This window comes from Mytilus trossulus, chromosome 2 (genome assembly GCF_036588685.1).
Source record: "Mytilus trossulus isolate FHL-02 chromosome 2, PNRI_Mtr1.1.1.hap1, whole genome shotgun sequence".
In the NCBI taxonomy this organism is placed as follows: domain Eukaryota; kingdom Metazoa; phylum Mollusca; class Bivalvia; order Mytilida; family Mytilidae; genus Mytilus; species Mytilus trossulus.
In genome coordinates, this window is record NC_086374.1 from 37136204 (window position 1) to 37151957 (window position 15754).

Below are 15754 nucleotides of genomic sequence, written 5' to 3' on the forward strand. Positions count from 1 at the left end.
AACTTTTTGGAATTTTGGATACTCAATGCTCTTCAACTTTGTACTTGTTAGGCTTTATAAATATTTTGATATAAGCGTCACTGATGAGTCTTATGTGGACGAAACATGCGTCTAGCGTACTAAATTATAATTCGGTACCTTTGATAAAAGAGGGACGAAAGATACCAAAGGGACTGTCAAACTCATAATTCTAAAATAAACTGACAACGCCATGGCTAAAAATGAAAAAGACAAACAGAAAAACAATAGTACACATGACACAACATAGAAAACTAAAGAATAAACAACACGAACCCCACCAAAAACTAGGGGTGATCTCAGGTGCTCCGGAAGGGTAAGCAGATCCCGTCGTGTTGCTTATGTGATTATAAATCTGGTAAATAGTATAATTCGATAACTATTAGGGAGAACTTGAATATTCATAGAAAATTAATCATGTTTACATGCCGGTTCCCAGTTATTTTCTCTGTGTTCCATCTCACAGAGACATAACTTTGGAATGTTACCAGTAAATATACATGTGCATATAGTTTACATTGAAATCTGTTCTAAACTTTCATTCGAGGTAGGAGTTGTTATGAAAATTAGTGTTAGTTTAAACTCTGAGAAGTTCAGGGCATATAAACGTTGAAAATATGCCGCACAGCCCTATATTTTGACCTTTGAAAAAAATTGTGGTGCATATGCACTTTCAATTCTAGGATAAGATTTTTTTTAAAACTTCATAGTAAAAGTGGTACAGCTTTAGCCGTAAAAGGACTATGGGAAATTGCTTTGTCAAGATTTACAGAAATGCAACCTATATAGGGTGAAAGAGTGGAACATTCAGAATTTAACCAAATTTGCTTTATTTCACGGATTTTAAAGAAATTAATTCAAATATAATCTACATAATCGACAAACATAATTACATATCTATCAAGAATATTATGATTATGAAACAAACCAAGCAGATTTAAATGGTAAACTATCAATGATAGCTAGATGCTGTTTGTTTGATTGTTTTCATTTTAAAATGACTACTTTTGGGACTTCAGACGCGTTTCGTTATGTGCTGACATGAATTGTCATTGATATGGTTAAATTTATAAATTTACTGTTTACAAACATTTAGAATGCTTTGAAATACTAAGGCTTTTCTACGTCAGGCATAGATAACCTTAGCTGTATTTGGCAACACTTTTAGGAATTTTGGTCCTCAATGCTCTTCAACTTCGTACTTTTTTTGGCCTATTTAAATGTTTTGGATTCGAGCGTCACTGATGAGTCTTTTGTAGACGAAACGCGCGTCTGGCGTATGTGCAAAATTTAGTACTGGTACATGTATCTATGATGAGTTTATTTACATGTGAGACTCGTCAATGGTACTCGAATCAAACAGTTATATATCCAAATCTATCGAAGTTAAAGAGCATTTGAAACATACAAGAAAGACCATGCCAATTAGATTCATCTGATAAAATATAGCAGAGTTTCAAAATTAAATGAAAAGAATAAACCATGCAAATGATCAAACGAATATATAGCAACTGATCATCAATTTATGAAGAAAATAAGCGGAAATAAAAACAAATAATGAACATTTTGTTCGTCGGAGTTCGTCTACCATGACGTAATAACTAAACTTTCTTTTACTAAATGTAATTTCATAATGACTACCACCCTCCTAATTGGATCATAGTTCATCAATACACAAACATGTCATTCTAGTCTGCTGCACGGCGGATATGTTTCGGTGTCTATATTTTCTTAAAACTGTCAATAATTGGGGTACAATAGTAAACATTAAAATAGAATCTTGATCACTATAAAACAAATAACTGTTTCAACAAAGAAACACAAAATATCATATGGACAAGGTATGTTCTTAAAACAGAAAGTCGAGAACTCGAAATTGACCATAGCAGAATAAATAAATAATCAAAGAAATCAAAAATGAATAAACAGCGATGGTATAAAAAAAAAAGAATACACAAGGACTAAAAAGGGGAACTTTAAGAATTAATGAAGATGATAAACGACGCCAGTTTCTAAATTTCAATACAAGACCATCATAGAAGTTCTATATAATGAGCTTGGCTCATCAACCTGGTGTCGTTTTACCAATTCTGAGTAGCAGCTGCAAGTTGCTTTTGAATTCCGAATGAGTTGGGAAATGTATATCCATATTCAGATTGGTATATTGCTGTTAAGGTAGGGAAAATTGATAATTAAAAACATTAAATTGTCTAGCTTGTCCTATAATCTGTTATTGAGATGACCGCTTATTTTTAAATTCGATGTATGAGTCTAATATTTAGACAATGGAAACCGTTTCTGATGTGTTTTTATTTTCTAGTTTTGGGGTATATATCAATAAAACCCAATCAGAAAAGTTTGAATTGTAAATGGAAAGACAATTATTCCTTACATTTCTATTATGAATCTTAAAGTCATAAGAAACCTCAAATGAAAAAAAGGATGCGTATGTTTTTTTATAACTCAATGGATAGTTTTCATTATAAAACTTATGTGCATATTCTTTTTTCTGAAGAATATTCTTTAATTTATTCATATTGAGAAGAAATTTACTTTATTTTGATTGCTTCCTTCCAGGAAGCAATTCCCCCGGCATATTTTCCGTATGCAATGTGACCTTAGTGTGACCCATTTCGTAAAAATCAGGTGGTCGCAATACGCATGGATGTACTTAAAATAAACTATTATCTGAATTTACATGTTAAACACGTGCTCAATTTCCATGCATTTTTGTTGATTTTTTGTAGATTGTAGACAAACAGGTTTTAATCGTAAAACTTCGGCTTCAAAAAACCATCTCAACAACACTGACCGATTTAAAAAAAATGACGATTATACGGAATTTACACGAAAAAAAATATAAAGTCGGGCACAAAAGACTAAGTGTGTGATGTTTGTATGCATTGGTTCAAGAATTGGAGGAACATTATTTTTCACCGGTCACTCGTTTCTTATGACTTTAACATTACATTTTTTTTCTTCAAGTTGAACAAAAAAATATGCCAACTACTGACATATAAAATAATAAACTTTTTTATTTGTTTTATATTATTTATTCAATGTGGAGACAAAGTACTAAATTATTATGTAATATCATATAAGATTTGTATAATATTAATAAAAATAATTATGTTTTTCCCAAAAATTGCATTAAGTTATTGAATTTATATGACTGTCATTAAGTATGGAAGCAGAAGACAATTAAGTAGTATTAGTATGTAGGGAACATGAAGAATCCTGATATGGATATATATAATATAAGGATTCTTAATTTAACGAGTTGAATCCTTATGGAGAAATGACGGAAAGCCAATAATTTCATTTACTGATATAAACATTACTTTCGTAGGATCTACCAATGCTGTAATGAATTCTCCGAGCCATACGGTTGTCGGAACAAAATCATTAGAAAAAAACTGGATTAAAATGAAGGCATTTCAGTTACTGGTAAGTAATAATTCACTGTCTTAACATTTATATACGCTTGAAGTCTTTTGATTTTTTGTGTCATCAGCTTACTGCATTGTTTACCTTTTCTCAAAAAACATCTTAAATTCACATTAATGGAATGAAAAGAATTGAATACTTTCAGCATCTTAATGCTGTTGATTAATAACACATTTGTGTACGTGCATTTTGCCAATAACATATATAACAGTTTTAACATTTCATTTTATCACTTCAAAAATTGAAAACTCATCTGGTAAACTATGTTACCGTACTCTTTTTCTGACATGGTTGGTAAATACTCAAACACAATCAACATACAATTCAGGCAATTATATAATAAACCATAATTCAAAGTATTTATCTCTAAAACTCATTTTTGTGTTTCAAGAATTTTGTTTAGTTTTGTTGCGTATTTCTGGTTTCTGTCCTATTGACAAATTATATTTATATGCACACAAGTAGGCTTTATTTGAAGATTTCATACATTAGTATTAAATAAGAAAAGTAAGACACAAAAATTCCAAACACAAAGAAATATATTTGAAAACCCTATATTAAACCCCGTTACGTTTCAAACTAGTTTTGGATGTAAATTGGTGTTTTCGATGTGTTTTATTTTAGATTTTAGGACATGCAAATATACATATTTCAATTTCATTAAATCATATGAGACATTGAGAGAGAGAATAAACCAAGAGGACAATTCATAACATTAAGTCGACAAAAACCAGAAATTATAAGGTCAAATGAGAAACTTGAAAGACAAACAAAGTAAACAAAGCACGACAAAAAAAGCAAAGACTCAGCAACACCAACATCCGCATAAAACATCGGGAACTTGACGATAAGAAGAACACATAAGTATGCCGGCAAAGAGGGCATACATATAGGAAATACGCTTTAAAACGCGGGGCATACAGATAAAGAGATTACTTAATACTCAGGGAGCAGACAATATTTATTATAAATTAAGATGAACGCCTAAAAAACAAAGGACATTTGGAAAGAAAGTACACCTGGAAATTTAGGGACATATGGATATAGAGTACACCTAAAATACCGGGGACAAAAGGACAGGAAGTACAAATTTAAAAATAGTTGGGGTACATATGAATAGGGAGTACGTACACCTTATAAAGTGGGGACAATAGGAAGTACACTTCAAATAGATGGGTTTGCATATTGATAGAGAGTAATCATACAATAGAGGGGATACAAATGAAAATAGATTTTGGAAATGTGTTGAAGAGACAGCAAGGGTGCACACAAAATTGTGCAAGGGACATATAAATATGTAGAATTGTGACGGGTGAATGTGGTACATAATTTGATAATTGAATAACGATATTTATGCATCATTTTCAACGACGGGTTATGTCTATACTAATTGAAGTTATTTGTATAATGTGTCGTTCATATTGGGTTTAATAAATCCACCATATTCTACATAAGAAAATGTCTGTACAAAGTCAGAAATAAGACAGTTGTTATCCATTTGATTGGTTGGATTGAGCTTTTGCTTAAAAAATCTTCGTTTAGAAATTTTCTTTGGAGTTCTATATTTTCAGTTTTTTTTTGTGCGTTATTTTTATCGTAGAAGTCGGTCAAACATGGTTGATTAGCAAATTTTGTTATTTTTGTATTAAAATTTTTAAGAGAAAAAGAACATGTACTTTATTCTAATAAGAAGTGATACTTCTATTTATCCTGCAATTGGGTGTCCTACTATACAGATACAGCCCTACAGATATTGATATGCTGTATCTGTATACTATACAGATGTCGCTTTAAAGCTCCGCCCACTGCCGGACTGAGTATTGTTTGAACCTGCGTGACCTCAGATTGTGTATTCCAGTTGCATTCCAATGACGATGACAATTGTTGATTTCAAAACTTGTGAATGTGTATGACTGTGTTACAAAATCAACCATGTCAATTTCAGCATGCATGTTTAGTGAATGTCGAGTCTGAAGCGTAGGACAACTCGAACACTCCTGTTTTAAATTTAACAATGTTTTGTTATTTGTTTTTACTGTTGAAATTAGTTGTTATGTTAAAATAGATAATTATTCACCTTGAGCGATGTATTATTGTTGACCATTCGAGATTTTTTTTTTGAGAACCCGTCTTCAGCGTTATGTGGGATTTTGATATTACTACGCGGGCCTCAAGGGATGACAAATCGAAAATAAATGCTTAATATGTTAGTTTTTGTGTCTTTCAAAACACAAACAATATACAGAATTATTTGCAGGATAAAGACAATAACTGTTTAGTGTCTATAAATATCAAATGTATTTGTACTTGGCTCGAAACAGGTGTAATAGCTCGCTAAAAGCTCGCATACACCTTGTTTCCTAGCCTCGTACAAATACAGTTGATATTTAAAGACACTAACCAGTTATTGTCTATGTAACTAGATATAGGAAGATGTGGTGTGAGTACCAATGAGACAACTCTCCAACCAAATAACAATTTAAAAAGTAAACAAGTATAGGTTAAAGTACGGCCTTCAACACGGAGCCTGGGCTCACACCGAAAAACAAGCTATAAAGGGCCCCAAAATTACTAGTGTAAAACCATTCAAACGGGAAAACCGAGAAAACTGTATATTTAAGTTAATAAAAACAATAAAACTATGATACCATATGAAATTTGCTTAGTAAAAATAAATTAAAAGAATTATTTGAAAAAATGACTTTTCAATATCCATTACGAGGAACATGATGTAATTGCAAACAGCCCTTGCAAAGTAACAAGACACTGGTACATTAGGGTTCACTGACGATTCATGATTTTCATTGATTTTTTTTAAAGTCACATTTTCTGCTTTCACGAATAACCGCATCACCAAATGACATGTCTTAGAGTAAATACGTCTGAACATTGAACCAAAAACAATGTTTTGTTTTTTATCACTAACCTATTTGTTTTTTAAAGGATAAACCAATTTCTTTTGCAATTAATTAACAAATTAAATTGGAACCTATCGTTGTTGCATGTGACTAACATATGTAAGTATTCATTCATTATACAGAAGCTACTCAACCAAAACATACTTATAAATACATTGGTTGATATATCACAAACAAGTCTTAAGGAACGTTCAACTGTTTCATTTATTATTCTGACCGGGTTAAACATTTGCGAGGTTTCTTTTTCATTGACTATAGAGCCCTAAGGACCTTATTCTTCGTTCAACACAACAATGAATATGGTTAGACAATTTTGATAATTGTATTTTTTAACAAAAATAGTAAAGTCAAATGAAACGAGTGAACGGTAAACAATAATGTTAATCAAATTCTTGAACCAATGCATACATACACTTAATCTTCTGTGCACGATTTTTTCCCCGCATAAATTTCGAACAATCGTCAAAAAAAGTTTTTCAATCGAATATGGAATTATGTATATTTAAATCAATAGCATCGTCAGCAGACCACAATAACAATAAACCATGGAAGAAATATATGACCATAGATAAACAAAACATACGTGTATCTGAGATGATAAAAATTAAAAATTTTATATGAACTTTCACAATTATGTATTCATGCGTTTTTGTATACAGAGCAAGTGATTGCAATCGTTGTACAGGCACAGAAAATGAGATTACTGTTTATTCACATACCAACTGCGTTTCATAATTTATAGAGGTTGAATATGAGGGAATATTATTAGTTACATAGTGTGTTAGTGACCTAATATGATGTATACAGGGTCAGTAAATTCCATATGGGGTGAGAGCGAAGCTCGAACCCTATATGGAATTTACTGACCTTGTATATATCATATTAGGTCACTAGCACATTATGTAACGAATTTATCTTACCGACTATCTTTATTTGTTAAATTTAGACTAAAGTTGTCTTATTTGCTATCATAACACAACTTCTTATTTCTGTATCAAAGTGTTCGAATATAATCATACAGTAATCTACTACTTACCGTGTATTGAAATATGCCCCGCCTCCCTTCTAACCTAATATTGAATATACACGGTCTCCATGAGGTCGCTTTTAACCAATCATATTCCTAGAAATGTAGAGGAGGTAAGATAAAATGTTATATGCAACCAACTATTAGAACACTTCTGCTTAATATTTCACATTATATATATAACTTGTGTTGCATATTGTTGGATAATGTTGATATTGCAGTATTATTTCATTGGTTGCAATGCAATTCAATGATTTCCAAATACAAAAGACCCCGAAAATTCTACATGTGAAATAGATCCGATTTTCACCTCCTAGACGATTTACAACAATGGATGATATCAAGATAATCTCGATGAATTTTCATCAAATGAATTTATAATGCTTATTAAAGGTCAATGTTATAAAAATTATGATAATCCTGACAAGTCAAACATAAAACAATATTCAACTTGAGACCGAATTAAACTGATGATCAACTGATAAACCTCTCATATTCATAAATATATGATTTGTTGGGGAACTCGTTGAATTTTATTCTATATTTGAATTGTTGGAATAGTTTTACTGTAACAAGCAATATTCTGTGCTTTTGAAGTAGATAACTGTTCACTCAGTCTGATCTTGTCAGTAAAATATTTCTTTGCATTTATTACCATCAATACATTAAAAGAATTTATCCCGCCAAACTGTCGCCAAAAGAATCATTCCGAAAAAGTAATTAGGAAAGTTATGGTTATACTATGGAAGATGTTTTTTTTCAGCATAATTTTTGTATATCGCTAAACTGCGATTTCCTCTATACTTTAATGTTCCAATGAGTAAATGCATGGCATATCATGTCAAGTATTTGAATAACTGACATAATTTGTTTTAATAATTGTTTGAAATATTCTTTTAATAGGACTAACTGTTCCGGTACATTGAATCAATTAAGAAACGAAAACCCTAAACAAAACCTTATAATGGTAAATAGACAATTTTATTACGTTTGAAACTGCAGTATTATAAACCAATTCAGATAGTTGTAATGCTTCACGTCGCTTTTATGTTGTCAGTTTTGATTAAATGCAACGATGGAAGACAATCACCATTTAGTCTTAGAGATCAACTACAATTACATGGAATTACATTATTCCTGGGCAAAATATTTTACATAAGCCTTCATCTCCAATCATACATAATTTCCGTGTAATTTTGATTGATATTTTTTGCCTAAAGAAATCAAATAAAAAAGCATGCTTTTATGTTAACGTGTTGTTTATGCCAAGAAAAAGTCGTAAATTTATCTCAAAAAATAATGTTATTATTGCGGAAAGAAGGAAGGGATTGTAGCTATGACATTTGGAACAAATATGTGGTCATCTGTTACACAATATTCCTTCACTATCAACCAAATCATGATGGCGCCCGGTTATTTTTTGAAAAGAGATATGACTTCAGTTTTTCCATAAAATCCCTTTGTCCAATGGCGACAATTTAACCATCCAACCTATTAAAGTATATTAAGGCACTTTTGATACACAAATGATGCCCTATAATACTATATCTCATTTAACTCCATACACATGTGCTGCAGGATATTTAAAATGAGAAACTTTGAAGTCATTTATTCAGTTAAATATCTTAAATCACATCTTATATTTTCAAGGTGCAAATTTCAATGAAACAATCCCACCTAGCAATAACATTAGAAACAATTGAAGGTTCGTGTGTTAAATTAATCTCGATACAAATGCTACACTGCCTGAATAAAATAAAGAAAAGCTGCTGCAGAAAGTCACGTATTGCTATTGTTAACATTATCAATATATGTTGCTGCTGTAGATTTTCTTATGGTTTGACTTCTGTAGGTTAAAAAAAAATTAGATTTTACCTTTGTTTAACTTTCAACGTTGACATTCTTTTCTTTTGATTTTGGAACATGTATAAATCATGCATAATACATATTTAGATAAAGGATTAAATTGCAATTCACATGAAGACGGATTCAAAGAATGTCTAAGTGAATAGTTTATCTTCAATGTTTCTATCTTATTTTGTCAAATTTCTACTATTCTAGCTGCCGACAGCGAATTATTATTTCATTATTTCACTTTTTCACTTTCATTAATGATTGAACCAAATTGTTCGAACTGCACATAGTCATTCACTGATCATAGACTACACATGTCTGTATTGACTGCAAGCAAATTCCACGAAAAGTATCGTATTAACCACAGTGGATAAATCCGGAAATTGAACGATTGACGTAAGAATGATCTGGTATATCGAGAGTTGATCAGATCAAAATGACTGTTTCTGAACAATACTTGTTTGCTCGTCAATGGATTTACAATTCTCAATTGATATGTCACACACGTCCATGTTCATCATCAGCTATCAAACTTGGTAAACATGATGTGATATGAAAATTTGTGAGAAAAACTAAAATCCACACTACACGACATGGCTGGTCGATAATGTATGCTGCAATGCCTTTATGTCTTGATTTTCGATAAAATGTTTCAGCGGTCCTAAGTCTTAAGGAAAAGAAAGGCGGTTTGCTCTGAAAAGTTACATATGTTGTCATATTCCTTATCATTGAATACATCCGAAGCATGAGCATAAAAGAGATTCTTCTAGAGGAACATCCTGACTCCTCTTTTGTTCATGATTTATATGTATCACATAGATTCGAAAATTTGATTCTAAGTCAACATTTTTTCATTTAAAAAAAACCAACATTGAATGCCCAATAAAACAGCAGGTTTTTTTTATGTCGAGAGAATGAATCATCTCTTCCATCAAACATTTTTCAAGGGTGAGAAACTGAAATGCTCATAAATCATCTTTTGGCAAAGGCGACTCAGATGGTATATGTAACAGAACAGCTATCCAAAAATCTATCAAGGATACCAGACAAATACTTTAGCAGGCAAGTCCCGGATATAAATATAAGACTCCTTTTTGGCATTCGAATAAAAACAGTTGATACTTACACTATTCATAAGTATTTAAAAAGAGTGTACGTTTAACGTTATTGGTTTCAATGAATGAATAGATTGTTGCCACTTAAAATAGAAAAATTGAGCGTTGATAATGCCATGAAAACTGTTTTGCTGTGAATTTCCGAAGGTTTTTAAAAAACACGATACATTGGACATTCAACTTTCAAAAGTATTGACAACGTTTAGTCATTCGTTGTTTTAAGCATTTGTTCGTAACTTAAGTTTGATAGAGACGTCATCTGAGATTGAAATTATCAACAGAAGTATGACTGTGTACCATACTGCTAAGATTAAAAAGATAAAACATACCTGTCTTATTTAGAGGTTTATCAGGGCCAATTAGTACAACAATCAACTCACCGTGATTCATCATAAATTTTGTGGTAGACAACTTTCTAAATATTACTTCATTGCAACAAAATTAATATTTCATGTTTATTGTTCTTTGACTATATGGGAAGTAATATGATAGAATTGTGTGTGCTGCAAAAGTCTTCCCTTTGGAAGAACAATGATGTATTTGTCTATGCCTGATTCTGTTTGTTACAACATCTTATTTTACGATGTTAAGTGATATGAATACAAATATTATTATCCCATTCCATGAGCTTAAGAAAAAATAAAATTAATTTCAGCAAAATATATATAATGAAATACATCATTTCAAAGAGACCGCCAATAACAAATTACAAAACACCAAAAACTTTCTGAAGGGTAAACACACGATATACATCTATTGACATATCGTCATACTATATTTTAAACTAAATGTAGATTATTCTTGTAAAGGTAATTTTCTTGTAAAGGTGTGCAATTTTCTTGTAAAGGTCAAATTGAAACCCATGAAAAAAATTTAACTTTGCAAAAATGTTCTTCTTATCATTCTATTTAATTTTCATATGTCAATAAAAGAGATGAATCAATGATTGGCAGGTTTTGCGACGATTGCCCATTGGACAGAATTGATGAGAAAGACCTTGATTTACAATGTTAGCTCTAATAACGTGCTTTCATTATTTAGAGTTGATAACGGTAAAATAATAAAAATACTGACCTCCGATGAAAGTCCCCAATCAAATGGAAAAATCAAGAGCTGAAACATATGTAACGAATGGATATCAACTGTCATATTCCTGACTTGTTGCAGGAATTTTCTTATGTAAGATAATTGTGGATTGAAACTGATTTTTAAGCTAGCTAAGCATCTCACTTGTAAGATAGTTGCATCAAATTCCATTATATTGACAACGATGAGTGAGTAAAACAAACCATAGGTAAAAATTTCAAAAATTGGGTTACAGCAGTCAACATTGTGTTTTAATTTTAATCACTATAAATACAAACAAATGTAACAGAGAAGCACAAAAAAGCATACATAAAATTCAACAATCCCATTAATTGTGTTTTTATTGTAAAATTTTATTTATAAAGGTTAAATCCACCCATCAAGGATTGACATATTTAAATTACTGGGACCGAATCCTTACGTACACTTACAGGCAAATGGTTAGGTTAACATTAACTCAGACGTAGAATAGCGCGTTTGCCGTCACGCATATATAAAATAATTGTGTCGTTGGAGTATGAACAGAATATAGTTTATAGTTTTTGTATGCATATCCTCTGCATAATCTAAATTAGAAGTTTCATTTGTCCTTCTTGCAGTTCTTCTATATTGTGAATTTATTTGTGAATCTAAAAAAGAGCCACTTTTATTTTCAAAAGAAACATAAATGGGTATGTAGGCAAAGTATTAGCAAATACCAAAGACAGGAAAACAAAAATGATAATAAAACAATAACACAATGGCGGCATGTATAAGTACAGAGCCACGTCATATGGATAAAAAAAACTCAAAAAGTCACGTAGACAAAGAACATAAGCAACAATGAAGGATAAGAATACAAAAATTATTGCGCAATAACACAATAACGGGATGAATAAGTACAGAGTCACGTCCAATGAAAATGATAAACAAGGTCAATACCAAGAATCTATACTTCAAGTTCATCGTGTATTATTTATGAAGTTGATACGGAATTTTTTGGTGCCTTCCGATGAAAGTTTAAAAAAAGGACGAGACGTTCGTTGCCATACCCATTGTTCATCAACATTCTGGTTAGATATTCCATTTTTGTGTTCACATAACCAATTTTACTATAACATTGAACAATGTTGGTTTTTTTTCAAAAAGAAAATCACGAATAAAATTTTCGAAATTTAGGAAAAGTCTATTAACTCAGAAAAGTTTAAATCAAGTTTTCGGATATAATGCTTTATTTTTATTACCATATAAACCATTCCAAAAAAAACGATGCTGATACAAAAGAAACACAGCTGTACACGTAATACACTATTTGTGTCATTATGTTGCTTTTGGTATGGATTTTCGCGGTGATATATTTGTTGTATTCAACCTTCCGGATAATTTCTTTATACCGTTTTGTATATGTGTAAACTATTGAAACCTTTAGTCTTGATAGTTCTGTTAATGTTCTCTACGCTAGGCCGATTGTCAACGATCTGCTTTCACTGCTGCATTAATATAACAACATCTTTGATTTACACCAACTATTATCAAAATTGATTAGTCGTTTGTGCTCCCCTTAAATCATGTCCGTATTGTTTGTAGACAAGACATCAGTCTACTTGACATTTACATGAATACACGTCCCCTTTTGACATTCGTTTCTGGAAATATGCCCATCAGATTACTTAATTAATGATATTTTTGTTACTCGATTGTATGTTGTCAGGCTGATACTATTAATTTTCCAATATATTTCTAGTATATAAGGGTCACGCCAAGCTATTGTGCTCAGGTATTGACAATGTCTTTCATTCTCGCTAACGTAAATATCTCATTTTGTATAAAATTATTTGAAGGAATAAATTGGCTTAAGCTCGACTACTTAGAAAGCTGAATAGCAAAACAGCAGTTGCCCGATGAAGACGTTGTTCGGAAATTGTGTTTTGTTTCCTTTTTATCAAGAATTTACTTTGGTTGATTAGTTTGACTTGACGCATCAATATCTTGGTAGGAAATACGACCAATATTTTAATAAAAATATGATTTGTTTTCTCCTACATGAAGGTAGAAATCTGTACTTAGGTCAATATCACATTAGTGGGTGTCACATCATTTTTACTCCTCAAATGTTAGTTTTAAAAGTTGAAAGTAGTCAGTATAAGAGGCAATCTATCCTTTTTGACAGTTGTGTTGTTTGTGTTTCTTTTACTAATGTCAGTCGAGTTTACATAAGTCATGAATTATCCATCTAACTCAAGAAAAAATGTGTTCTTGTGGTATCCAGAATATACCAGAAGTGTCTTTAAAGATAAGACACAATATTTAGTAAAGTTTCAACAATCTACTGTGATTTTGACATCTATTACAAGTAAACAAATTTAGCGATACACATTTTAGTAATCCCGCTGTTACTATGTTTGTCGTGTACTTTGTCGTGAGAGCAATGGTTAGAAGTTTTAATTGTACGTTGTCATTGACCACATTTAACAAATAGTCATTTTAGTGAATTTTAATTAAGTTGGTGATAATGCATAACTTTTATGATTACTCTTTGGGACAATCAACAGAGACATAAACTCGCTCTTCAAAATCTGGTATTCAGTATAAAATGGTGTATATGGTTTTATTAGTCTCGACAAAGTTTCAACAATAGCGAAGTCGAAGTCATCATGTATTCCAGATTATCGAAAAGTTTCCGTACGAGTTCACAATTGAGAACCATAAAAGAAGTCCAAATACAACAAATGCACTTTCGATATGTTTTACATTGATTTATTACCAGTGATATTCGACTCCCAAGGTACATACATCTAGAAGTCAAATGAGGCAGCACCGATCATGATTCATTACTTATTATGTCGTTAATACAAAAGAAGACATATTAGTTGTCCCCTTGGCGATAAAAGAAGCACTTTCAAACAATACAATAGTTCTTTTCCATATGATTATCTGGATGTAACCTTGTAAGACATTAAAATGCAATTAAACAGAGAACAATTGAATTTCTTTCCACCTCGCATCGTGATCGTTTCGGGTTTAATTATCTTTTATATATAGTGGATTTTTTAAACAAAATAGAAATTATGAAGAAAATTTGCTAATCAAGCATCTCAAATCTAAAGGCCTCGGTTTCATGATAATTTTTAAATATTTGTCCTATCAAACAGTTTAATTCGACCTTTTAGGAATAGAAACATTTAAAAGTAAAATCACAAAAATACCGAACTATGCAGAAAATTTAAAACGGGTAGTTAAATGGCGAAATCAAAAGTTCAAGCATATCAATCGGAAAGAAAATAACTGTCATAATCCTGACTTGGTACATGCATTTTCGTTTGTAGAAAATGGTGGATTAAACCTGGTAAGATAGATAGCTGAACTTCTCACTTGTATGACAACCGCATAAGAAGGAATCATATTGACAACAATGTGTATAAGCAAATCAAACAGACATAACAATGTCGAAATTGAGTACGGCAGTGAACATTACGTTGTAAATTTAACCACTTATCACACACATATTGTGTCGTACAATCATTCGCTTTCTGTCTATCGTTATTTGATTGTTGTTTGTCTTTTTTATGTGGGTTATATATTGTCTGTCTTTCTTCGACAAATTTATGTTGAATGCCTCTTTAGTATATTTATACCTTTCTTTCATATTTAAAAAAATGCTATACAGCTATTTCTCAGTTTACTTTATCAGACCATACAGAGGAAGAAATCTTCTTAGTTTCACGTTGATATGTACAAATCTTGTATCGTGTTGCTCCACACATCGAATGAATATTACTTAAGAAAATAAAAGGTATTATTTTGGTGTTGATAGTTGTATTAAGCAAAACGTTTTAGTTAATGTCTGTCCTCAATACTTTTCAATTTTATACTTTATTTACCCTTTTTAACTTGTTTTGATTCGAGCATTACTGATGAATCTTTTGTGAACGAGACGTGCGTCTGACACAAATACAAAATTTAAATCATGGTATTTATGATGAGTTCATTCTAGAAAAATAACCAATTAAATAGAAAAATGAAATACATACATGTGTTCTTTCTTTCATAAGTAATACTCAATAGTGTTTCGTAGTTTTTATTTTTGTCGATGTTGTTGTCGGTTTTTTGTCGACTTATGATAATCAGCATATTTTGTCTATCCAAAGGGATATGAAGAATTAAACAAATGTAAAATCATTTCTCTCGTGTGCAATTCAGATTGTCAACGATTCATTCTCATTTAAAACGCCTGAAAGCCTTCAAAGCGTTGAACGAATGAAATAAACCTTATCTTTGAACCATCCTTTAAATAAAGAAATTTCCGTTGG

The 15754-nt window shown here is 31.2% G+C and overlaps 1 protein-coding gene across 1 annotated transcript in view; it reads left to right on the forward strand.

Annotated features, from left to right (window-relative positions):
- The first annotated feature begins 3367 nt into the window (after window positions 1-3367).
- LOC134705099 (galanin receptor type 1-like) overlaps window positions 3368-15754 on the forward strand; it is a 43930-nt gene continuing 31543 nt past the window's right edge. The window contains exon 1 of the mRNA XM_063563864.1: window positions 3368-3465. The gene's annotated coding sequence lies outside the window, so the exon portion shown is untranslated. The remainder of the gene's footprint in view (window positions 3466-15754) is intronic.